The 27,534-nt window shown below is 37.8% G+C and overlaps 1 protein-coding gene and 1 long non-coding RNA gene across 6 annotated transcripts in view; one reads left to right on the plus strand and one right to left on the minus strand.

The window, feature by feature from the left end:
- LOC128650432 (probable N-acetyltransferase camello) overlaps positions 1–27,534 on the minus strand; it is a 45,855-nt gene that overhangs the window by 16,826 nt on the left and 1,495 nt on the right. The window contains exon 1 of one of the 4 annotated variants that reach the window (XM_053704372.1): positions 17,047–17,155. The exons of 1 other annotated variant lie outside the window; for it this stretch is intronic. The gene's annotated coding sequence lies outside the window, so the exon portion shown is untranslated. Of the gene's footprint in view, positions 1–16,027; positions 16,152–16,648; positions 16,747–17,046; positions 17,156–27,534 lie in introns of those variants that run through there. 2 more of the 4 variants (XM_053704373.1, XM_053704374.1) reach the window with 2 other exon arrangements.
- On the plus strand, positions 17,112–18,821 carry LOC128650433 (uncharacterized). 2 transcript variants are annotated; one of them, XR_008400753.1, is made up of 3 exons: positions 17,112–17,221; positions 18,117–18,632; positions 18,710–18,821. It is a non-coding gene; the product is annotated as an uncharacterized LOC128650433 (long non-coding RNA). The 2 variants fall into 2 exon arrangements; XR_008400752.1 differs by lacking the exon at positions 17,112–17,221 and having other exon boundaries at positions 17,897–18,632.

The following is a 27,534-nucleotide window of genomic DNA, read 5'->3' on the forward strand; positions in this document are numbered from 1 at the left end:
GGTTTGAGAGCGCCCATCCAGAAAATTTATTGAAAGACTTACCCATAGTTAATTTTTAAGAGTCTGTAGAATTGTCTCAGATAATGCACTTTTAGATAAAAGGTTGAAAGAGATGAGTCTGAGATTTGTGGAATGTGGGTACCCCCTTGTGATGATCAATAAAGAAATAGATTATGCTCTATCAGTTCCAAAAGAGACTTTATTAAGTCCCAGTAAAAGGAGTAATAAGGATGAGCATTGTCTTATATTTGTTTCTGAGTTTAATGCCCAAAGTAACCAGAAACAACTTATTATGATAAAACATTGGAAAGTACTTACTGATTGTAATCCAAATATTCTTGAGTTTAAAATGTATCCTATGCCTGCCTTTAAACAGGGTCCCAACCTTCATCAACAATTGATAAGAGCTGATATAGACTCTAGTAAGAAATATACACAAAAATGTATTTCTAGTAAGAATGAGGGTTGTTACCCTTGTTTAAAATGCTCATGTTGCAATAATATGATAAAGGGCTCCCTGTTTTATCATCCCAGTACTGGAAAGAAATTTAACATTAGGGGCTACCACACCTGTTATTCCCAATATGTTATACACATTATTAAATGCCCCTGTGGGCAGAGTTATATAGGCGAAATGACTAGGGCCATTAGAGATCGAATTATTTAGCATAAAAGCAACATTAGAACAGGTAATGTCCCATATATTGGCTATAATGATTGTGATGCGTTAATGATATCATATGTACCTAAATTTTTATTAGGTAAGATATTTGTTACTGATATATAAGATTGCATGAGTAGAAATTGTTTAGGTGAAAAATATAAAGAGTTAATTATTCTTCTGTCTCTTTAGTGCCCTCTAGTGGCCATAAGGTATAAATAAGAAAAATTGTCAGTTTGTTTGTTAGCATGAATAAGGGTTATACACCCGAAACGTCGCTGCTACTTTTGGCTGTGTTGTGACTCCAATAAAGCTGTTGTGCTGCCACTTCTACTTGTTTTTTTGGGTATTGTAGTCACCAGCTGACTAGACTTGTTTGGTATAAATGTGGTACTCACATGTGAGAGAGCACTTTCAGGTAGTGCTGTAAAGGCAGGCTGGGTATTGTAGTCACCAGCTGACTAGACTTGTTTGGTATAAATGTGGTACTCACATGTGAGAGAGCACTTTCAGGTAGTGCTGTAAAGGCAGGCTGGGTATTGTAGTCACCAGCTGACTAGACTTGTTTGGTATAAATGTGGTACTCACATGTGAGAGAGCACTTTCAGCTAGTGCTGTAAAGGCAGGCTGGGTATTGTAGTCACCAGCTGACTAGACTTGTTTGGTATAAATGTGGTACTCATGTGGGAAAGAACTGTGTCAGGTAGTGCTGTAAAGGCAGGGTGGGTATTGTAGTCACCAGCTGATTAGACTTGTTTACTATAAATGTGGAAGGCTGCGTTTGGGCAGCGCTCCAAACAAACTGGGACTCGCTTTGAGCGTTTTCTTCACACTTGCAAGTTAGACGCTGGGCGTTTTTTTGAGTGCTCTGCTGACATAAGTCCCAGTGCTTCCAGCGTGCTGGAAAAGCTGGGACTTTTCAGAGCAAGCGCAGACGCTTGGCAACATGGCAGCCTCCACACACATGTTGCTTGTTGAGCCTGCCATGTTTTAATAAGCAGCAGAGGAGGGACAGGTGAGGCGGATAAGTCTGACGGCAGCATTTAGTACAGGGCAAAGTGGAGATAGGTTACTTAACTCTAGGTTTGGACACATTTCCAGAATCAGCTGCTTGTCCTGTCTCAAGCTTTTATGAATTCCAAATAATCCTGAACAGCCATCGCCCTACGTTTTAAATGGCATCAAACAAGTAATGATTGTTTCCACATGTGGGTTTCTGTACATTTGAAAGCAATAGTGATCTACATGCTTTAAGGTTACTGAAACGTTGTTATGCCGAGAATGGTTTCACCAGTGTTTCTGGTTTCCCCTGCCTCTCGGCAAACATCAGAACTCTGACCCAACTCCATTCAGTTGCTCCCAGCTCAGCCCCTGTAGCTTAACCTGTCCCATTCATAAATAACTTGTGCAGCACAAACATTTTACAGGGATGTGAGTGATGGAAGCTGCAGCCCTTATATCTTTATTCATTATTAGCTGAATGGGGCAGGATATGCTACAGGGGCTGAGCTGAAAGCAGCTGAATAGAGGGGAGAGCGGAGTTCCAATTTTTGCAGAGAGACAAGGAATCCAGAAACACAGGGGAAACCATTCTCGGGGTAACAACGGTGTTGTGTAACAATGCTACAAGGGAGCTTAGAATAAACGTTTGCATGCGCAAAGTCCATTATTGTGCAGCAGATCCCTTTTCTAAGCTCCCTTGCTTGTGACGTCACCTAGCGCCATGTCATCGCTGGAAGTGAAGTGCCTTCACTAGCTCCTGAGCGCTGCCCGAACGCGGCCGTACTCACATGTGAGAAAGCACTGTCAGGTAGTGCTCTAAAGGCAGGCTGGGTATTGTAGTCACCAGCTGACTAGAGTTGTTTGGTATAAATGTGGTACTCACATGTGAGAGAGCACTGTCAGGTAGTGCTGTAAAGGCAAGCTGGGTATTGTAGTCACCAGCTGACTAGACTTGTCTGGTATAAATGTGGTACTCACATGTGTGTAAGCACTGACAGGTCGTGCTGTAAAGGCATGCTGAGTATTGTAGTTACCAGCTGACTAGTCTTGTTTAGTATAAATGTGGTACTCACATGTGAGAGAGCACTGTCAGGTAGTGTTGTAAGACAGGCTGCTTATTGTAGTCACCATCTGACTAGAGTTGTTTGGTATAAATGTGGTAGTCACATGTGAAAGAGCACTGTCAGGTAGACTTGTTTAGTATAAATGTGGTACTCACATGTGAGAGAGCACTGTCAGGTAGTGCTGTAAAGGTAGGCTGGGTATTGTAGTCACCAGCTGACTAGACTTGTTTGTTATAAATGTGGTACTCACATGTGAGAGAGCACTGTCAGGTAGTGCTGTAAAGCATGCTGGGTAGTGAAGTCACCAGCTGACTAGACTTGTTTGTGTCAGGGTGCCAGGAATCAGACTGAGATGAGAAGTGCAAAATTAATCACACCTTTATTAATAACAAAAAATAATAAAAAGTCCACAAGTCAAATAACAAGCCAGGAGTCAAAAACAGAGCTGGTAGTCAGATGAGCCGAGTCAGGAGCGAAAGCTAATAGTCAGACGAGCCGGAATCAGGAACAAGGAAAACAGCAGAGTCAGGAACAAGCCAGGGATCAGGAACGACGTCAGACAGCCAGGTAATACACAGGAACTCTCACAAACAGGTCTGAGACAACGCAAAGGCAAAGCATACTGAACAGAGGCCCTTTAAATAATAAGTGATGACATCACAATTCTGAGACTGCATCCTGTCTCACACAGATGATGCACACCAGTCTGGCCATAAAAGGAAGTGCAGGAAATAAGCAGCATCCCCCACAATGCACCATAGTCAGCAAGAGAGGTGAGTAAAATGGCTGTCAGCAGCACATGGCAAACAAAACAGGGAAAAAACCCTGACAGTACCCTCCCCTCAACGACCCCTCCCCCGCGGGAGGACAAAAGGCATATTGGGGAAACGAGCATGGAAGGCACGGAGGAGGGTGAGAGCATGAACATCAGAGGAGAGAACCCAAGAATGCTCCTCCAGAACGTCGCCCCTCCAGTGAACCAAATACTGTACACGGCCCCTGGACATACGAGAGTCAATAATGCTGCTGACCTCATACTCCTCATGGTTGTCAACAAAGATAGGATGGGGACGAGGCAACACAGTGGTAATTCATTTACAAACCAATGGTTTCACGAGGGAGACATGAAAAACTTTGGAGATGCGCATTGCAGGAGGAAGGTCAAGAGGGTAGGCCACTGGATTGACCCGTCGGAGTATTCGAAAAGGACCAAGAGAATGGGGAGCCAGTTTATTGGAAGGCACACGAAGGTTCAAGTTGCGGGAGGACAGCCAAACTCTCTCACCAACCTGGTAGGAAGGCGCGGGCAGACCCCTACGATCAGCCTGGAACTTTTGGCGCTGCATAGAACGATGAAGGCAATCCTGAATTTGCACCAACGTGGAGTGGAGTTGCCGGAGATGCTCCTCAAAAGCCTGAATACCCTGAGACATGAATGAATCAGGCAACAAGGATGGCTGAAACCCGTAATTTGCCATGAACGGGGATAACTTGGAGGAAGCATTAATAGCACTATTACAAGCAAACTCTGCCCAAGGTAACAGTTCAGACCAATTATTGTGGTGATCTGAGACATAGCAATGGAGGAACTGTTCCAGAGCTTGATTTGACCGTTCCGCAGCCCCATTGGATTGAGGGTGATATGCCAGGTCAGGAGGTATAACAAATATGGTCAGGAGGTATAACAGGAGTAGGTACAGACTCCTCCTTGGATAGAGGAGATAGAGGCGAAAATTGTCGAGAGATATGTATGTATATTAGATGTATATTTTAGCAAGATTTATGCACTTAATCAAGATAAAATAATACTATATATTGTAATTTTTAATTAATCCTTTTTAATAATGCCTTGTATTAGCAATTGACTATGTATAAACAATGTGTACAAATGTCACCATAGTAACCACATGATGATGTGTATTTACAGTGCCATATTTTCACTGATTTTCTTTGTGAAGTCTTCAAAAATGTTTTTAAAAATGATTGCAAGAAGAAAATTTGGCTTTGAAAATTTGTATTATTCTTGATAATGCACCAAGTCATCCTCCAACAGTTGCTGAACTTTTACCACATATCAAAGTTCTCTTTTACGGAGCGCCCCAGAGGTATCACACAAGATTTTTCTTATAAATCATGAGTACATTTTACTAAATAGTGCTCATATTTTGCTAAATCGTGCTCACATTTTGCTAAATCGAACACACAATCTATACTATAATTGTGTTTGTAATGTCCGTCGCCATCGGCAGTTGCACACGCATCCTCAATGGAATGTTGGTAGTGAAGCTGCATCCAGTGTGGATTCTTCCACCACCCTGCTATTTTCGGAATCCACCGGGATGCAGCGAAGGCAATTGGAGCATTACAAAAGCAAAAATATAACAACAAAAAAAGAACCTCCCACCCGAAGGATTTACAGCTACACCGCAAACCCCCACATAGCAAAATAATAAAGTAATTAACCCCTTAATCCCTTAACCGTAAACCACCCACAATGCAATAAACCTAATTACCCTATTAACCCCTAAACCGTAAAACCCTCACATCGCAATAAACCTATTTACCCTATTAACTCCTTAATCGCAAAAAAACCCTACATCACAATAAACCTATTTACCTTATTAACCCCTAAACCGCAAAACTCCCACATCGCAATAAACCTAATCAACTTATTAACCCCTTAAACCGCCAAAACCCACAACGCAAATATCTATTTAAATAACTAAGCCCCCTGACCTAACACCCCCTAACCCAACATCCCCTAACCTAACACCCCCTTAAATTAATCCAAATTACCTAAACTAATAAAGTCTAAAGTGACAAAAAATAAAAAAACTTAGGCCTAGATTTAGAGTTTGGCGGTAGCCGTGAAAACCAGCGTTAGAGGCTCCTAACGCTGGTTTTAGGCTACCGCCGGTATTTGGAGTCACTCAAAATAGGGTCTAACGCTCACTTTTCAGCCGCGACTTTTCCATACCGCAGATCCCCTTACGTCAATTGCGTATCCTATCTTTTCAATGGGATCTTCCTAACTTCGGTATTTAGAGTCGTTTCTGAAGTGAGCGTTAGAGCTCTAACGACAAAACTCCAGCCGCAGAAAAAAGTCAGTAGTTAAGAGCTTTCTGGGCTAACGCCGGTTCATAAAGCTCTTAACTACTGTACTCTAAAGTACACTAACACCCATAAACTACCTATGTACCCCTAAACTGAGGTCCCCCCACATCGCCGCAACTCGATTAAATTTTTTTAACCCCTAATATGCTGACCGCCACCTACGTTATACTTATGTACCCCTAATCTGCTGCCCCTAACACCGCCGACCCCTGTATTATATTTATTAACGCCTAACCTGCCCCCCACAACGTCGCCGCCAGCTACCTACAATAATTAACCCCTAATCTGCCGACCGCAAAGCGCCGCCACCTACATTATAGCTATGTACCCCTAATCTGCTGCCCCTAACACCGCCGACCCCTATATTATATTTATTAACCCCTAATCTGCCCCCCACAACGTCGCCGACACCTGCCTACACTTATTAACCCCTAATCTGCCGAGCGGACCGCACCGCTACTATAATAAAGTTATTAACCCCTAATCCGCCTCACTAACCCTATAATAAATAGTATTAACCCCTAATCTGCCCTTCCTAACATCGCCGACACCTAACTTCAATTATTAACCCCTAATCTGCCGACCGGAGATCACCGCTATTCTAATAAATGTATTAACCCCTAAAGCTAAGTCTAACCCTAACACTAACACCCCCCTAAATTAAATATAATTTTAATCTAACGAAATTAATTAACTCTTATTAAATAAATTATTCCTATTTAAAGCTAAATACTTACTTACCTGTAAAATAAATCCTAATATAGCTACAATATAAATTATAATTACATTATAGCTATTTTAGGATTAATATTTATTTTACAGGCAACTTTGTAATTATTTTAACCAGGTACAATAGCTATTAAATAATTAAGAACTATTTAATAGCTAAAATAGTTGAAATAATTACAAAATTACCTGTAAAATAAATCCTAATCTAAGTTACAATTAAACCTAACACTACACTATCAATAAATTAATTAAATACAATATCTACAAATAACTACAATGAAATAAACTAACTAAAGTACAAAAAATAAAAAAGAACTAAGTTACAAAAAATAAAAAAATATTTACAAACATAAGAAAAATATTACAACAATTTAAAACTAATTACACCTACTCTAAGCCCCCTAATAAAATAACAAAGACCCCCAAAATAAAAAAATGCCCTACCCTATTCTAAATTAATAAAGTTACAAGCTCTTTTACCTTACCAGCCCTGAACAGGGCCCTTTGCGGGGCATGCCCCAAATAATTCAGCTCTTTTGCCTGTAAAAAAAGAAATACAATACCCCCCCCAACATTACAACCCACCACCCACATACACCTAATCTAACCCAAACCCCCCTTAAATAAACCTAACACTAAGCCCCTGAAGATCTTCCTACCTTGTCTTCACCATCCAGGTTCACCGATCCGTCCTGAAGAGCTCCTCCGATGTCCTGATCCAAGCCCAAGCGGGGGGCTGAAGAGGTCCATGATCCGGTCGAAGTCTTCATCCAAGCGGGGCAGAAGAGGATCTTCCATCCGATTGAAGTCTTCATCCAGGCGGCATCTTCTATGGTCTTCCATCCGGAGCGAAGCGGCAGGATCCTGAAGACCTCCAGCGCGGAACATCCATCCGGCCCGACGACTGAACGACGAATGACGGTTCCTTTAAATGACGTCATCCAAGATGGCGTCCCTCGAATTCCGATTGGCTGATAGGATTCTATCAGCCAATCGGAATTAAGGTAGGAATCAGCCAATCAGAATCAAGTTCAATCCGATTGGCTGATCCGATCAGCCAATCAGATTGATCTCGCATTCTATTGGCTGATCGGAACAGCCAATAGAATGCGAGCTCAATCTGATTGGATCAGCCAATCGGATTGAACTTGATTCTGATTGGCTGATTCCATCAGCCAATCAGAATATTCCTACCTTAATTCCGATTGGCTGATAGAATCCTATCAGCCAATCGGAATTCGAGGGACGCCATCTTGGATGACGTCATTTAAAGGAACCGTCATTCGTCGTTCAGTCGTCGGGCCGGATGGATGTTCCGCGCTGGAGGTCTTCAGGATCCTGCCGCTTCGCTCCGGATGGAAGACCATAGAAGATGCCGCCTGGATGAAGACTTCAATCGGATGGAAGATCCTCTTCTGCCCCGCTTGGATGAAGACTTCGACCGGATCATGGACCTCTTCAGCCCCCCGCTTGGGCTTGGATCAGGACATTGGAGGAGCTCTTCAGGACGGATCGGTGAACCTGGATGGTGAAGACAAGGTAGGAAGATCTTCAGGGGCTTAGTGTTAGGTTTATTTAAGGGGGGTTTGGGTTAGATTAGGGGTATGTGGGTGGTGGGTTGTAATGTTGGGGGGGGGGGTATTGTATTTCTTTTTTTACAGGCAAAAGAGCTGAATTATTTGGGGCATGCCCCGCAAAGGGCCCTGTTCAGGGCTGGTAAGGTAAAAGAGCTTTTAACTTTATTAATTTAGAATAGGGTAGGGCATTTTTTTATTTTGGGGGTCTTTGTTATTTTATTAGGGGGCTTAGAGTAGGTGTAATTAGTTTAAAATTGTTGTAATATTTTTCTTATGTTTGTAAATATTTTTTTATTTTTTTGTAACTTAGTTCTTTTTTATTTTTTGTACTTTAGTTAGTTTATTTCATTGTAGTTATTTGTAGATATTGTATTTAATTAATTTATTGATAGTGTAGTGTTAGGTTAATTGTAGGTAATTGTAGGTAGTTTATTTAATTAATTTAATGATAGTATAGTGTTAGGTTTAATTGTAACTTAGATTAGGATTTATTTTACAGGTAATTTTGTTATTATTTTAACTATTTTAGCTATTAAATAGTTCTTAACTATTTAATAGCTATTGTACCTGGTTAAAATAATTACAAAGTTGCCTGTAAAATAAATATTAATCCTAAAATAGCTATAATGTAATTATAATTTATATTGTAGCTATATTAGGATTTATTTTACAGGTAAGTATTTATCTTTAAATAGGAATAATTTATTTAATAAGAGTTAATTAATTTCGTTAGATTAAAATTATATTTAATTTAGGGGGGTGTTAGTGTTAGGGTTAGACTTAGCTTTAGGGGTTAATCCATTTATTAGAATAGCGGTGAGCTCCGGTCGGCAGATTAGGGGTTAATAATTGAAGTTAGGTGTCGGCGATGTTAGGGAGGGCAGATTAGGGGTTAATACTATTTATGATAGGGTTAGTGAGGCGGATTAGGGGTTAATAACTTTATTATAGTAGCGCTCAGGTCCGCTCGGCAGATTAGGGGTTAATAAGTGTAGGCAGGTGTCGGCGACGTTGAGGGGGGCAGATTAGGGGTTAATAAATATAATATAGGGGTCGGCGGTGTTAGGGGCAGCAGATTAGGGGTACATAGGGATAATGTAAGTTGCGGCGGTTTACGGAGCGGCAGATTAGGGGTTAATAATATAATGCAGGGGTCAGTGATAGCGGGGGCGGCAGATTAGGGGTTAATAAGTGTAAGGTTAGGGGTGTTTAGACTCGGGGTACATGTTAGGTGCAGACGTCGGAAGGGTTACCGCATAGCAAACAATGGGGCTGCGTTAGGAGCTGAACGCGGCTTTTTTGCAGGTGTTAGGTTTTTTTTCAGCTCAAACAGCCCCATTGTTTCCTATGGGGGAATCGTGCACGAGCACGTTTTTGAGGCTGGCCGCGTCCGTAAGCAACTCTGGTATCGAGAGTTGAAGCTGCGTTAAAAATGCTCTACGCTCCTTTTTTGGAGCCTAACGCAGCCTTTATGTGGACTCTCGATACCAGAGTTATTTTTATGGTGCGGCCAGTAAAACGCGGGCGTTAGTTTTTCGGGTCGTTACCGACAAAACTCCAAATCTAGCCGTTAGTTTACAAAAATAAAAAAAAGGCTAACATTACATAAAATAAAAAACAAAAATTACCAAATTTTACAAAATTAAACCTAATCCCTATGAAAATAAAAAATCCCCCCAAAATAAAAACGCCCCCTACTCTAAGAATAAACTACCAGTAGCCCTTAAAAGGGCTTTTTGCAGGGCATTGCCCCAAGATAATCAGCTCTTTTACAAAAAATACACAAAGTCCCAACTAACAGTAAAACTCCCCACCCACCAAACCCCCCAAAATAAAAAACCTAACACTAAAAAACCTAAACTACCCATTACCCTGAAAAGGACATTTGTTTGGGAATTGCCCTTAAAAGGGCATTTAGCTCTTTTAAGCTGTATCCCGGTGGATTCCAAAAATGGCAGGAGGGTGAAAGAATCCGGTTTAGGGGTTAATAGGGTAAATAGGTTTATTGTGATGTAGGGGTTTTGCGGTTTAGGGGTTAATAGGGTAAATAGGTTTATTGCGATGTGGGGTTTTTGCAGTTTATGGGTTAATAAGGTAATTAGGTGTATTGCGATGTAGGGGTTTAGGGGTTAATATGATAATTAGGTTTATTGTGATGTTGGGTTTTGTGGTTTAGGGGTTAATAGGGTAATTAGGTTTATTGCGTGGTTGATGGTTAAGGGGCTAATAGGTTAATTGAGTTTATTGGGATGTGGGTGGTTGACGGTTAAGGGGTTATTAATTTTAGTTTTACTTGCGATTTTTTGGGGATTGCGGAAATACAGATAAAGAAGTGTTAGGTGTATTATTGGGAGGTGGCTCAGTGTACACATTATTTATACAGTCACAATGCATAATGTAGACACTGACACTACTATAATAAGCATTTGTAAAATATATATATATAATGTTCATATTGACACTTGAAAGGAAGTGTATATATAAGTGTCAGTTTGTACATGATTTTTATTAATGCTTATTTTTCAGTGTCAGTGTCTACATTATTGATACATTACCTAGGCATTGATACAGTATAAATTATGTGTGGACGGAGTTACGGAAATTGCCAATCGCAACTTCTGAAAATATTTTTAGGTCTTAGGAACATATACGTCAGTGTCAATCAAACACTGCACGTTTGTGGAAAGCCACGCCTATTGCTCGCGCAAATCGCGTGTGTCGCTCACGACTAACTACGCCCCTTCTTTGCGCCGGTTTGTCAATTTAAATAATGAGTTAAAACATTATCTGACGCAGTTAGGAAAAAGCAATCTGTGAGGAGAGTTGTTGTAGAGAGAGATCAGTTAGATTACTAGCGGAAGATCGTATTTAGTTTATCTTTTTAGCATTATTAGATATTACAACCGAAAAGCTTTTATAAAAGCTAAAGATAAGCCGGTTGTTTTTTATTTTGAAAAGCTTTTTTCAAAGCTTAAGTTGTTAAAAAAAAAAATGATTGGACACATTTTACCTCATAAGCTTTATAGAAAGCTAAATAGCAGATGCTAAATAATGTTATAAAGCTTTTTAAAAAAACGAAAGTAGTAAAAAACTAAAAAAGTCTGATATTAAAAAAAAAAAAATTGGGTTAATGTTTGAATTTTTTTTAAAAAGTTGTAAATTCAACTATAGATAAGAAAAATATAAGATATTGCAAATAGGGGTTTGCAACATCTATATGTTATTTAGGATATATATATATATATATATATATATATATATATATATATATATATATATATATATATATATATATCAGTGACGTGCGGTGAAGTCAGAGGCTGGTGAGGCACTCGCTATGATAGAAAAAAACAGAAGATAGTGGTGCACAGGATAGCGCTTTAAATTATAATCATTTATTTTAGCAACAGGATAAAACAAAATTATAGACCATAAACTCGCTATGATACACCCAAAAAAAACACAGACAGTAAGGCTAGTCACAACCATATTGTTAGAATAACGTGTTTTGCACGTTCTGTTAAAGCCAGTTAGGGAAAGATATGTAGCCTTGATAAGTCTGCAGGGTAGTAAAGTGTGGATTTCTAATTCTCAGAGCTAAATTACATGAAAATTGACAAAATAGATAGACACAAAACACAAACATCTTTGTTTATGATTCAGATTGAGCATGCAATGTTAAACAAATTTCCAATATATTTTAGAACATTTGCTTCTTTCTTTTAGTATTCTTTGTTGAAGAAACATAAATGCAGTACTGCGAGTTGGCTGAACACATCAAGTAAGCCAAAGACAAGAGGCATATATGTGCAGCCACTAATCACCAGCTGCTCCCAGTAGTGCATTGCTGCTCCATAGCCTACCTAGGTAAGCTTTTCAACAAAGGATACTGAAAGAAAAAAGCAAATGAGGTAACAGAAGTAAAATGTTGTTCAATATTGTGTGTTCTTTGTGAAACATAAAAGAAATATTTTGTGTTTAATGGTCCTTTACATTTAAAAACACATCCTTTTTACTGCAGCTATCTCCAGTAATCAAACTTCATCCATTATTTACCTTATTTAAAGAAGCTAATCTGGGCTTTATTCCTCAGACAACAAGGTCACTGTCATAAAGTTAGTAAAGAGTTTTGCAGCTGTTATCCACTAAAGCCAATTAGGGACAGATATGTAGCAGATTTAGCCTTGAGAAGTCAGCAAGGTGCATTTAATATTATGATATTTAGACATTGCTCAACTTTCAGTGGTAAATTACATGATAAAGGGAGCAAAATAAATAATGAAATATATTGCAAATTAATTCATTAAATGCTTTATTAAAAAAATTCAAGGTTTTTTCCAAGGGAAATGGGACAGGATTGGTAAATAGTTAGTGGTTCAAAGCGGACACAAAGATCTACAGTAAAAAAGAAAATAATCCTGTTTCAATAATAAAAAACAAACAGTTTTATAACTTTCAGCCAAGCATTTATTGATAAATTATGAGGACCAGAGGCAGCCCTAGAGTTAAAGGGACATAAAACCCAAAAATTTTATTTCATGATTTAGAAGATATGGCAATCAGTTTTAAACAACTTTCAAATTTACATCTATTATCTAATTTGCTTCATACTCTTGGTATGCTTTGTTGAAAAGTATACCTAGGTAGCCTCAGGAGGTTGCACACTTAGTTGTCTTGTCATTGGCTGATTGCTGCTCTATCAATAAAGGTTACCAAGAGAATGAGGCAAAGTTAATAACAGAAGTAAATTGGAAAGTTGTTCAAAACTGTGTGCTCTGTCTGAATCATGAAACATTTTTGGTTTCATGTCCCTTTAATGACTGGAGTCAAGCTATCAGACAGTTTAAAAATCCAAGTCAAGCTATCAGACACTGTTTTGGAGCTATCAGACAGGTTTAAAACAGTAGTCAAGCTATCAGACACTTATTTGTTAGTACTTTCTTAAGACTATTAAAGGCTGTACCATACATATATGCTAATAAGAAATGTTTTAATGAATACCACAAGCATTTTTGTTATAAATGTCACTCAAATGTAAAAAAAAAGTCATATTCCAGCATTTCTCTAAGCGTTAAAAACTAAATTCCCCATTGTGCCACTACATTTTCACCACAGCTAGTTCAAACAATGACCCCACTAAGATATCACAAAGTATGGAAACTTTTTAGTGTGGAATTTTAAAAATATAGGGCCCCAAACTTCCCTAAAATTGCAAAAATCATCACTTTCAAGCAATTTCACTTAGGGATAAAAGCAAAATCTCCCATTGTGCCACTACATTTTCACCACAGCTAGCTCACACAATGACCCCTCTACGATATCATACATTTTGGAGAGTTTTTACTGTGGAATTTTAAAAACATTGGGCCCCAAATGTCCCTCAAATTGCATAAATTGGCCCTTTTCAGCAAATTTACTTAGGAATAAAAAAGAAATCTCCCATTGTTCCACTAAAATTTCACCACAGCTAGCTCACACAATTACTTCTCTACGGTATCACTAAGATTGGACCATTTTTACTGTGGAATTTTAAAAATATTGGGCCCCAAATGTCCCTTGAATTTCATAAATCGGCCCCTTTCAGCAAATTCACTTAGGAATAAAAAAGAAATCTCCCATTGTGCCACTACAATTTCACCACAGCTAGCTCACACAATGACCCCTCTACGATATCACACATTTTGGAGAGTTTTTACTGTGGAATTTTAAAAATATAGGGCCCCAAATGTGCCTTGAATTTCATAAATCGGCCCTTTTCAGCAAATTCACTTAGGAATAAAAAAGAAATCTCCCATTGTTCCACTAAAATTTCACCACAGCTAGCTCACACAATGACCCCTCTACGGTATCACTAAGTTTGGACTATTTTTATTGTGGAATTTTAAAAATATTGGGCCCCAAATGTCCCTCAAATTGCAAAAATATTCACTTTCCCAAAATTTCACTTTGGGATAAAAAAGAAATCTCCCATTGTTCCACTAAAATTTCACCACAGCTAGCTCACACAATGACCCCTCTACAGTATCACTAAGTTTGGACCATTTTTACTGTGGAATTTTAAAAATATTGGGCCCCAAATGTCCCTTGAATTTCATAAATCGTCCCTTTTCAGCAAATTCACTTAGGAATAAAAAAGAAATCTCCCATTGTTCCACTAAAATTTCACCACAGCTAGCTCACACAATGACCCCTCTACAATATCACAAAGTTTGGAGACTTTTTACTGTGGAATTTTAAAAATATTGGGACCCATATGTCCCTCGAATTGCATAAATAGGCCCTTTTCAGCAAATTCACTTAGGAATAAAAAAGAAATCTCCCATTGTTCCACTAAAATTTCACCACAGCTAGCTCACACAATGACCCCTCTACAGTATCACTAAGTTTGGGGTATTTTTACTGTGGAATTTTAAAAATATTGGGCCCCAAATGTCCGTCAAATTGCAAAAATAGTCACTTTCCAAAAATTTCACTTTGGGATAAAAAAGAAATCTCCCATTGTTCCACTAAAATTTCACCACAGCTAGCTCACACAATGACCCCTCTAAGGTATCACTAAGTTTGGACCATTTTTACTGTGGAATTTTAAAAATATTGGGCCCCAAATGTCCCTTGAATTTCATAAATCGGCCCTTTTCAGCAAATTCACTTAGGAATAAAAATGAAATCTCCCATTGTTCCACTAAAATTTCACCACAGCTAGCTCACACAATGACCCCTCTACGGTATCACTAAGTTTGGACAATTTTTACTGTGGAATTTTAAAAATATTGGGCCCCAAATGTCCCTTGAATTTCATAAATCGGCCCTTATCAGCAAATTCACTTAGGAATAAAAATGAAATCTCCCATTGTTCCACTAAAATTTCACCACATCTAGCTCACACAATGACCCCTCTATGATATCACAAAGTTTGGAGACTTTATACTGTGGAATTTTAAAAATATTGGGCCCCAAATGTCCCTCAAATTGCAAAAATAGTCACTTTCCAAAATTTTCACTTTGGGATAAAAAAGAAATCTCCCATTGTTCCACTAAAATTTCACCACAGCTAGCTCACACAATGACCCCTCTACAATATCACAAAGTTTGGAGACTTTTTACTGTGGAATTTTAAAAATATTGGGACCCATATGTCCCTCGAATTGCATAAATAGGCCCTTTTCAGCAAATTCACTTAGGAATAAAAAACATTTCTTATTAGCATATATGTATGGTACAGCCTTTAATAGTCTTAAGAATGTACTAACAAATAAGTGTCTGATAGCTTGACTACTGTTTTAAACCTGTCTGATAGCTCCAAAACAGTGTCTGATAGCTTGACTTGGATTTTTAAACTGTCTGATAGCTTGACTCCAGTCTTTAATGAGGCTTTAGGCAAAGAAAAAATGTGAGGCCCCTGAAGCAGAGATGAAAACATGCAAAAATGAACCCAATAAATAGTTTTTGTATGCATATCCCATGTTATAGGCAAGCACTGACAAAATGTAATACAGTTCTGGCTCATAACATTTTGAATTCTTTTATGTAACTATACAAAAATGAGGAAGAAACTTGCAAAGGTTTGACTGTATATGGAGACATTTCTCCTACTCACTAGTTAAAGGTATAGAGTTTCTATAGAGTTTTGACTTGTTTCTCCCTCAGTCCCTAACTAGTGTGTTAACTGACAGCCCTCCTGCTGGAGCTGTCTGTGTAAAAATGCTTTATGTAGTACTATCTGCAAACTACAAGCATAACAAAACAGTGCAGGAGGATTTGTTTTTCTTTCTGAAACCAAAACAAGGTTTTAAATAAATCTGAAAAAAATACTTTGTCCTTCTTAATTAATTACAAATAGTTTAATGCACAGCTAATGCAAACTATGCAGAGTTACTCACAGCTTATTCTCTCCTCTCTGCCTTCCGTTGTGTCTCTCTTTGCAGGAATTCCACCCCCTCCTCCTTCCCGGTTCAGCAGTGTTAGAGGAGGTTGCTCCGGTGTCAGGAGAACATAGTTAAATGCCGTGGTAACCGGGAGGGGGGTGAAATTCCTGCAGAAATACAACAAAAGGCAGAGAGGAGATCATAGTTAAATGCCGTGGTAACCGGGAGGGGTGTGAAATTCCTGCAGAAATACAACAAAAGGCAGAGAGGAGAACATAGTTAAATGCCGTGGTAACCGGGAGGGGGGGGAGGGGTGTGAAATTCCTGCAGAAATACAACAAAAGGCAGAGAGGAGATCATAAGCTGTGAGTTTAACTGCTCTTTATCGTCTGCTTCTGTTGTGTTCCTGCAGGAATTCCACCCCCTTCCCCCCACCGGGTTACTACAGCATTTAACTATTTTGTCCTGACACCGGAGGAATTCACTAGAGCAGACTCGTGTGTGCAGCACATGAAGAGAGGGGCAGGCTGCAAGGCAATCCCTCTCTCTAGCCAAGTTGTCACTCCTCTGATGGAGTCATTATAAACAGTGTGTGCAAACCTCCTCTAACTGTCAGATACTAGCACTGTTACTTACCGCTCTGTAGTAGGCTGTCAGGAATTGTGGTTATGCTGTACCTTTAAGGAATTCAACCAATAGGATTCTTCATCCTCTCATTTAAACACCTGCTCAGGTTACAAACGTTGCTTAGTATTTGTTATTTTCACCAGTAACACTGAGCCTTGCTACAGCTGAACTACAGCCTTCTCTCTGCATTTGTTTAACCTCTTGGTCTTTTGTGTTTGCAAATAGGAACTACAGTCACTGGAATCAATTCCTTTTATTTAGGAACTTTCTGTTTGCACATTCCTGCACAGCCAGTGACTGCAACTAAATATCCATCTACCTTATCAACACCCTCCAACTGCCTTCCTCCAGACTCACCATTGTCTACTTAACAAAGGTACTCTGCAGATGTACATATTTAATTTTACCTTATATTTCTTGTGAATTGCATAATATCAGTTTAAGCTCTCCACTCTGTCCTGTAACATCACAAGCTCTGCAAAGACTCATCTGTGCACACAGAACAGGAAGTCTCCTCCCCTCCAGATCAGATACCAACATTCAGAGACTCTAGTCACTGCTGTGAGCTTCACAAGAGATTCTGTGAGTACACAATGTTTTATTGAACAGACTTGGCATTTAAGAAACTGCTACTTAATTGTGGATTGCATAAAACATATAAGGTTGTCTAAACTGCTACTTAATTGTGGATTGCATAAAACACATAAGACTGTCTTACTTCTCTTGCCTGATTAACTCACTCACTGCAGCTTAACTGTTAAAGCAACTCTCAAGTATATTCTAAGGAAAAGACAAAGTAATTCCACCTTATTTTAGTTTTTCTTACTACTCAGTTAATTATCTTTAAAGTTCCATTATCTATAAATCATAGATTGAATGGATACCAAAGTTATATCTTGTTTGTATATTCTCCATACAAAATTAACCTTTGCAAACTAAATGACACTATACTACTTGGTTTCACTTTGAAGCTAGTGTTACCATATCAATTCGTGTTACATTCAAATATTTCTAAATCTTACATACTACTAAGCCCAATAAGAAGGAAAAGAAAAAATATATAAATAAAAAAAAAAAAATGAATAAGAATTTAGTGATTTATATTCAGCTAGTATGGATCCTGCTGAAATACCTCAATTTGTATATAATTTAAATCAAAAGGTGGATAAAATGGGACAAGCCATTTTAGATTTGCAACTTGAAACTCAGGTACTTAGAGAACTAATTAAAGATCTCAAAGATCAAAACACGCCAAGTACTGAGCCACAAGTAAGCCTACCAGAACCTTTCACTGGTGATAGGAGGTTATACAGGCAATTCAAAAATGCATGCCATTTGTTATTTAACCTAAAACCCAAAACGTACCCTACAGACAGGGTCAGGGTTCTTTCAACAATTTCATTTCTTAGGTCAGAACCCAGGGTGTGGGCTGACCACTTATGTGAAACAAATGATCCTTTGCTGAATTCTTTCTCAGGATTTTTTTCTGCTATGGATGAGCTGTACAGGGATGCAGATATACAACTCACCGCTGAACAAAAAATGAGGAGTCTCAAGCAAGGAAAAAAAACAGTAGAAGACTACATCACCAAATTTAAATTATATGCATCAGATTCTGCCTGAAGTTCAGTTTCCCTAAGAAATCAGTTCAGACTGGGATTGTCTGACTCAGTTAAAGATGAACTTGCTCGAATAGAAATGCCAAGTACCTTAGAAGCACTTATGAAAGTGGCAACATAAATTGACCGAAGACTCAGGGAACGCAAGGCAGAACGCAGCTATTCTGAAACTACATCTAAGCCATCTTCATCTACTTACTCACACCAGAGACCTATAACTACAGAACAAGCAACACCCATGGAGATTGGAGTTATTAGAGGACCCCTTACCGCAGATGAAAGAATGAGACGTAAAACCAACCATCTCTGTATGTATTGTGGCAATTCCAACCATATGGTCACAGATTGCCCCATCTTACGCAAGAACAAAAAGAGTAAGTTTTCAACTATAAATAATACTAGTCATGTAGAAAAAACACTTTCTTATTGCAATCTATCTCTTACTCTGCAGTGGGACCTTAGAAGACTCACAACCAATGCCATAGTGGACTCCGGAGCTTTTGGCAATTTCATAGATATCAGCACTGTTCAAAAAAATAAAATACCTACCGTATTAAAAAAAACTCCAGTCTCTCTCAAGGTTATTGATGGTTCTGATCTAAAAAATGGTCCAATCACACATAACACAATTCCAATATTAGTTACTATTGATGGGGCACATACAGAATATCTTACATTTGACATCATACCATCACCACATTTTCAGGTTGTTTTGGGTCTGTATTGGTTACAGTTACACAACCCCAGCATCAATTGGTCTAGTTTCTCAGTAAACTTTAATTCACCCTATTGTGAAAGCACTTGTTACCCACAGCCTGTAATACTTCAAGCAACTACTGAAGAAGTAAAAATACCTGAAGCCTATCAAGATTTTGTTGAAGTCTTCAGTAAGTCTGAGGCCGAATCATTACCCCCGCACCGGGTTTATGACTGCCCGATAGAACTAATCCCTGGAGCAACATTACCAGTTGGTCACTTATACCCATTAAGTCAACCGGAATTGGATCATTTAAAGCAATACCTACAGGACAACCTAAGGAAAGGTTTCATACGCCCCTCTTCCTCTCCTGCCGCAGCTGGTATGTTCTTCGTGACCAACAAAGACTCTACTCTCAGACCTATAATAGATTATAGGGAGCTCAACAAACGTACAGTAAAAAAACGGTACCCACTTCCATTGATACTGGAACTGATCGAACGCCTAACCAATGCATCCATTTTCACAAAGCTTGATTTAAGGGGGGCTTACAACCTAATCCGTATAAGGGACGGCGACGAATGGCTCACTGCATTCAGAACGAGGTATGGCCTCTATGAATACCTAGTGATGCCATTCGGCCTTTGTAATGCCCCCGCAACCTTCCAACACTTCATAAACGACATATTCCGTGATTTACTAGATGTCTGTTTGGTTGTATATCTTGATGATATTCTAATAACATATCAGACCACATAAAACATGTACGTTGGGTGTTAGCTCGTTTAAAAATACATAAGTTATATGCAAAATTAGAGAAGTGTTCTTTCCACAACACTTCCATTTCATTTCTAGGATACACCATTTCCTCAGCTGGCATTCAGATGCAATCAGAAAAGGTCGAAGCAGTTAAACATTGGCCACAGCCTACTGATCGGAAATCTTTGCAAAGATTTCTTGGTTTCGCTAACTATTATCGAAAATGTATAAAGAATTTTTCGACGGTTGTAAAACCACTCACTCAACTCACTGGAACTACATATCCATTCCTATGGGAAGAGAAGCATACTCATGTTTTTGAAAATTTAAAAAGATTATTTACAGAAGCTCCTATACTAATGTTGCCAAATGTTGAACTACAATACATACTGGAGGTAGACTCTTCAGATTATGCTATAGGTGCTGTATTATCCCAACAAAAAGCTCCTAACGAACCTATGCACCCAATCTCTTTCTTTTCTAAGACCATGACATCAGCAGAAAGAAACTATGCAATTGGGGATAAAGAATTGCTAGCCATTCGTCGATCATTGGAATTCTGGAGACACCTTCTTGAAGGTGCAAAGAAAACTTTCATAATCTACACTGACCATAAAAACCTACAATATCTCCAAAATAATAAAACCTTGTCAGCCAGACAGGTTAGATGGAGTCTTTATTTTGCTAGATTCGATTTCCAAATCATATATCGACCTGCTTGCAAAAATGGAAAAGCGGATGCACTTTCCCGTCAACTATCAATACCTCCAACATTTTCAAAACCCTCAAATATCATACCAACGGAAAGATTCATTGGGTTGACCTCAGATTTCATCTTGGATGTTAAGAAGTTTTCAAATACTCCACCCCCTGACTCCAAATTTGACTTGATCATCAAGGATGGAATATATTACTATAAAGATATAATCTACTTACCTGAACCCCTCAGACTAGAAATAATCAAAGAACACCATGATACTCCATTATCTGGACACCCAGGAGAAACTCGTACATTACAGCTGTTAACTAGATTATACTGGTGGCCGAACATGAAAAGATCTATCTCTGAATACATCAAGGGCTGTATTACCTGTCAAACTTGTAAAACTGAAAAGAAAACACCATATGGCTTATTAATGCCCATTCCAGTTTCAGACAGACCATGGAAACAAATCGGAATCAATTTCATCGTTGATTTACCTCCCTCTAAAACTCACCACTATAATGGTAGTCGTTGATAGCTTCTCAAAAATGGCACATTTTATACCATTCCATAAGCTGCCAAGTTCAGCTGAAACTGCCACTCTCTTTATCAAACAAATAGTCAGGTTACATGGAGTACCATCCATTGTGATCTCAGATAGGGGTTCCCAATTCACTTCCAGATTCTGGAAAAGCCTATGTCTTTCCCTTTGGTATCAAACACCAATATACAACATCATTCCACCCTTAAGCTAACGGACAAGTAGAAAGAATAAATCAATGGTTGGATGAATACCTACGTTGTTTCTGTTCCTATCAACAACATAACTGGATAACATTTCTACCATTTGCAGAATTTGCGTACAATAATCTAACTAATTCTTCAACTAAACTTACTCCGTTTTTCGCGAATTATGGATATCATCCTTCTTTCACTCAAGTTTCCTCTACTCCTTCAGATTCTCCCTGGTGGATGAATTCAATAATTCACTACAGGATAATTTCAATTTTATTAAAGACAATATTATAAAGGCACAAAATTCACAGAAGTACTACTATGATTTAAGACGCCGGGAACCACCTCGCTATCAAATTGGAGACCAAGTTTGGTTATCAACCAAAAACTTAAGGATACAAGTACCCAGTAGGAAATTGACTCAAAAGTATTGTGGACCATTCACAATTGTGAAAGTTGTTAATCAGAATGCGGTTACACTTAAATTACCACCTTGTATGAAAATACACGCTACTTTTCATGTTTCCCTCCTTAAGCCTTATACTCCAACGAGATCTAAAGCTCCTATACTCCCATCCTCACTCAGCATGCAAGACTCGGATGTGTATGAGGTTAAGGAACTCCTTGATTCACGTCATTCTAGAGGAATGTTACAATACCTTGTGAGGTGGAAGAATTATTCGGAAGAAGATAATTGGGAGCCTGCTTCTAATATTTACGCACCTAGGTTGGTGGCACAATTTCACAGATTTCCGGACCGTCCCAGGCCTCAAGCTGAGGATCAGCTTGCTTGAGGGGGGAGTCATGTCAGGAATTGTGGTTATGCTGTACCTTTAAGGAATTCAACCAATAGGATTCTTCCTCCTCTCATTTAAACACCTGCTCAGGTTACAAACGTTGCTTAGTATTTGTTATTTTCACCAGTAACACTGAGCCTTGCTACAGCTGAACTACTGCCTTCTCTCTGCATTTGTTTAACCTCTTGGTCTTTTGGGTTTGCAAATAGGATCTACAGTCACTGGAATAAATTCCTTTTATTTAGGAACTTTCTGTTTGCACATTCCTGCACAGCCAGTGACTGCAACTAAATATCCATCTACCTTATCAACACCCTCCAACTGCCTTCCTCCAGACTCACCATTGTCTACTTAACAAAGGTACTCTGCAGATGTACATATTTAATTTTACCTTATATTTCTTGTGAATTGCATAATATCAGTTTAAGCTCTCCACTCTGTCCTGTAACATCACAAGCTCTGCAAAGACTCATCTGTGCACACAGAACAGGAAGTCTCCTCCCCTCCAGATCAGATACCAACATTCAGAGACTCTAGTCACTGCTGTGAGCTTCACAAGAGATTCTGTGAGTACACAATGTTTTATTGAACAGACTTGGCATTTAAGAAACTGCTACTTAATTGTGGATTGCATAAAACATATAAGGTTGTCTAAACTGCTACTGAATTGTGGACTGCATAAAACATATAAGACTGTCTTACTTCTCATGCCTGATTAACTCACTCACTGCAGCTTTGCATAAAACATATAAGACTGTCTTACTTCTCTTGCCTGATTAACTCACTCACTGCAGCTTAACTGTTAAAGCAACTCAAGTATATTCTAAGGAAAAGACAAAGTAATTCCACCTTATTTTAGTTTTTCTTACTACTCAGTTAATTATCTTTAAAGTTCCATTATCTATAAATAATAGATTGAATGGATACCAAAGTTATATCTTGTTTGTATATTCTCCATACAAAATTAACCTTTGCAAACTAAATGACACTATACTACTTGGTTTCACTTTGAAGCTAGTGTTACCATATCAATTAGTGTTACATTCAAATATTTCTAAATCTTACATAGGCTGAGGGCTCAAGTCTCAGGCAGCTGATGACATCCGCTCAGGAGGCAGCAGCCTCTTCTTTCCCGCAGTTTCTTGTGTTCCTGTGTGCATTCGCAGGGAGCCAATCAGCAGTCAGTTCTCCTGGTGCTGTCAATCACCAGGAGAACATGACCGTCTCTGATTGGCTGGAGGCAGCATGAGGGATGCCTCCTATTGGTTAGAATTTTGCTGCAAGTATTTTTAAGGTTGTTTTACAACCAGTGGGTGGTGCTGCTGCTATCAAAGTAATCTATCCATGTTTTGCTATGGAGAGATGCAATCCTGTATGATGCCTCTCCATAGCATTGAAAAAAAAAATTATTTATTTTTTTAAATTTTTCATTTTTAAATTAAAATGAGCTTAATTTAACTTTGGCCCCAAAAGGCAGGGGAGGCTCTGCCTCCCCTGCCTCCTATGAGTTGCTAAATAGTGTTGCAATATCGGTAACATTATAACATAAATTAATTTTGTTGCTACATCTGTAGCCTTATTATATGTAATATATTTAGGACAAAAGTCCATTCCCATAAGGTTGTCACTACATCTGTTGGTTATATATATATATATATATATATATATATATATATATATATATATATATATATATATATATATATATATATATATACATACACGTTTTCAATAAGTTTGGCAAATAGGGTTTGGCTAAACTGGTATATTTATTACATATATAGGACAGTTGAACATAAAAAAGGCTGTCACTAAACCTGTAGAAATATTTATATATAGATTAAAGCAGTTTTCACAATACATTTGCTACTTTGGCAGCTTGATTATATATTCTGTTGTTTTATTAGAAATTTCATATTTTTAGTCTATTTAAGACAGTAGTCCATTCAAATAAGGGTGTTGTTACACCTGTAGGATATGTATCAATATATATATATATATATATATATATATATATATATATATATATATATATATATATATCCCCTGTAGATGAATTTCTATATATAGATGAAAGCAGCATAGCTAATAAAAGTGTTGCTATAACAATATCATTATAACAAAATAAATATTGTTGCTACATCAGTAGCCTTATTATCTATACTATATTTGGAATATATTTCGGACAACAGTCCTTCCAGATAAGGTTGTCACTATACCTGTTGGTTATATAAATATACACACGTTTTCAAAATAGGGTTTGGCTAAACTGGTATATTTATAATATATATAGGACTGTTGAACATAAAAAAGGCTGTCACTACACCTGTAGAAATATTTATATATAGATTAAAGCAGTTTTCACAATACATTTTTGCTACTTTGGTAGCTTTATTATATATTCTGTTGTTTTATTAGAAATGTCATTTTTATATAGAAAATATTTTTGATATATTTAAGACAGTGGTCCATTAAAATTATAGTATTGCTACACCTGTAGCTTAAATATTTATATAAAAGAAGAGTTACAAAATATGTTGTTTCTACATCTGTAGTTTAAAAAAGAATTAGACTGCCCTCATAATCATGCTATTACACCTTACGCATGTGATCACTGATTGGCTAAATTATCTGTGATTACCTTGTATCTAAGCCTTTGCACCAATCCCCTTATCTAAGAGGTGGGTACATACTTGAATTTAGCCAATCAGTGTTATAAATTCATGAGAGTCAGTTCAGTGCTATCTATATGGTACACATTAACTAGCTTTTGTCTTGCTGTGAAAAACGTATAAAATGCTATGAATTCTAGTTCTAATAAATTATATTAATATAACAATGTTGGTTGTGCAATGCTGGGGAATGAACAGTAAATGCATTATCTATCTTTTTACACAATAAAACATTTGAAGTAGACTGTCCCTTTAAACTTTACACTGTACTTAGACAGGCAGATCTGTAATGGGGGGGGGGGATTCATGTTTAAAGGGACATGAAACCCAAAAAAATTATTTCATGATTCAGATAGAGAATACAATTTTAAACAATATTCCAATTTACTACTATTATTTAATTTGCTTCATTCTTTAAATATCCATTGTTGAAGAAATAACAATGCACATGGGTGAGCCAATCACACAACACATCTATGTGCAGCCACCAATCAGCAGCTACTGGTCCTATTTTTATATGCTTTTCAACAAAGGATATTGAGAGAACGAAGCAAATGAGATGATAAAAGTAAATTGGAAAGTTGTCTTAATCATGAGAGAAACATGTGGGTTTCATGTCCCTTTAAGGTGGAATAGCATGTTTATAACTATTTATGAATAATGCGCACAATTTAGCAAAATGTGCTCATGATTTAGCAAAAAGTGCTCATGATTTAGTAAAATGTGCTCACAAATTATTAAAATGTGCTCACGATTTAGTAAAATGTGCTCACAATGTAGTTAAATGAGCTCACGATTTAGTAAAATGTGCTCACAATGTAGTTAAATGAGCTCACGACGATTTAGTAAAATGTGCTCACAATGTAGTTAAATGAGCTCACAATTTAGTCAAATGTGCTCACAATGTAGTTAAATGAGCTCACAATTTAGTAAAATGTGCTCACAATGTAGTTAAATGAGCTCACAATTTAGAAAATGTGCTCACGAATTAGTAAAATGAGCTCACGATTTAGTAAACTGTGCTCACAATGTAGTTAAATGAGCTCTCAATTTGGTAAAATGTGCTCACAATGTAGTTAAATGAGCTCACAATTTAGAAAATGTGCTCACGATTTAGTAAAATGTGCTCACAATATAGTTAAATGAGCTAACGATTTAGTAAAATGTGCTCACAATGTAGTTAAATGAGCTCACGATTTAGTCAAATGTGCTCACAATGTAGTTAAATGAGCTCACGATTTAGTCAAATGTGCTCACAATGTAGTTAAATGAGCTCACGATTTAGTCAAATGTGCTCACAATGTAGTTAAATGAGCTCATGATTTAGTCAAATGTGCTCACAATGTAGTTAAATGAGCTCACGATTTAGTCAAATGTGCTCACGATTTAGTAAAAAATGTTGTGTGACGCCTCTGGGGCGCCGTACTCTTTCTACCTCCTAACACAACCTCTCTAATACAACCCCCTGAGCAAGGTGTGACTGAGGTCTTTAAAGCATATTATGTAAGATGAACATTCAAGATGTTAATTGCAGCTACTGAGGGTGATAATGCACAAACAGTTCTTGAATTCTGGAAGTGATTCTACATCGAGCTTGTAATTGATATTATATATGTTTATATACACACAAATACACCTACACACACACACACACACATACACACACATACATACACACAACCATACGCATACACACACACATACACACATACATACCCATACACACACATACATACGCATACACAAACACACACATACATACACACACACTCATCACACTCATACACACACATACTCATACACATAAACACATACATACACACACATACATACACACGCATACACACACACATACGCATACACACACATACATACGCATACACAAACACACACATACATACACACACACACATACATACATACGCATACACAAACACACACATACCTACACGCATACATACACGCATACATACACATACATACACATACATACATACACACACACACACACATACACCCATACAGACACAGACACATACACACCCACCCACATACACACACGCATACATACACACACATACCTACACGCATACATACACACACACAGACACGCATACATACCTACACACATACACACACACACACACACACACACACACATACACTGATACATACACACATACACATACCTACACGCATACATACACACACACATATACACACATACATACACAGATATAGATGTGTATTTAAATTACACACAACATTTTTTACTAAATCGTGAGCACATTTTACTAAATCATGAGCACATATTACTAAATCGTGAGCTCATTTAACTACATTGTTAGCTAATTTTACTAAATCTTGAGCACATATTAATAATTCGTGAGCACATTTTAATATTTCGTGAGCACATTTTACTAATTTGTGAGCACATTTTAATAATTTGTGAGCACATTTTAATAATTTGTGAGCACTTTTTGCTAAATCGAGAGCACTTTTTGCTAAATCGAGAGCACTTTTTGCTAAATCGTGCACTTGATTCATAAATAGTTATAAACATGCTATTCCACCTTAAAGGGACATGAAACACACTATTTCTTCTTATTCTTAACGCACCTCTGGCTTAGTGCTGGAACGAACGCCAGAGATGAGTTTAGTAGCGCTCCCCATACAGGTCTATTAGATGAAAATAAAGATACCAAGAGAACGAAGAATAATTGATAAGAGTAAAATAGAAAGCTGATTAAAATTGCTGCTCTATCTGATTCATAAAATAAAAACAAATTGGGTTTAGTATCGCTTTAAAGGGGAATTTGCCACAGCCTATAGTAAAGGAGAAAAGATTAACACATTTTAACTGCTGATGTCACTGATGATGTCATGTACAATGTAATCCTCACAAAGGGTAAG

This window comes from Bombina bombina, chromosome 2 (genome assembly GCF_027579735.1).
Source record: "Bombina bombina isolate aBomBom1 chromosome 2, aBomBom1.pri, whole genome shotgun sequence".
In the NCBI taxonomy this organism is placed as follows: Eukaryota; Metazoa; Chordata; class Amphibia; order Anura; family Bombinatoridae; genus Bombina; species Bombina bombina.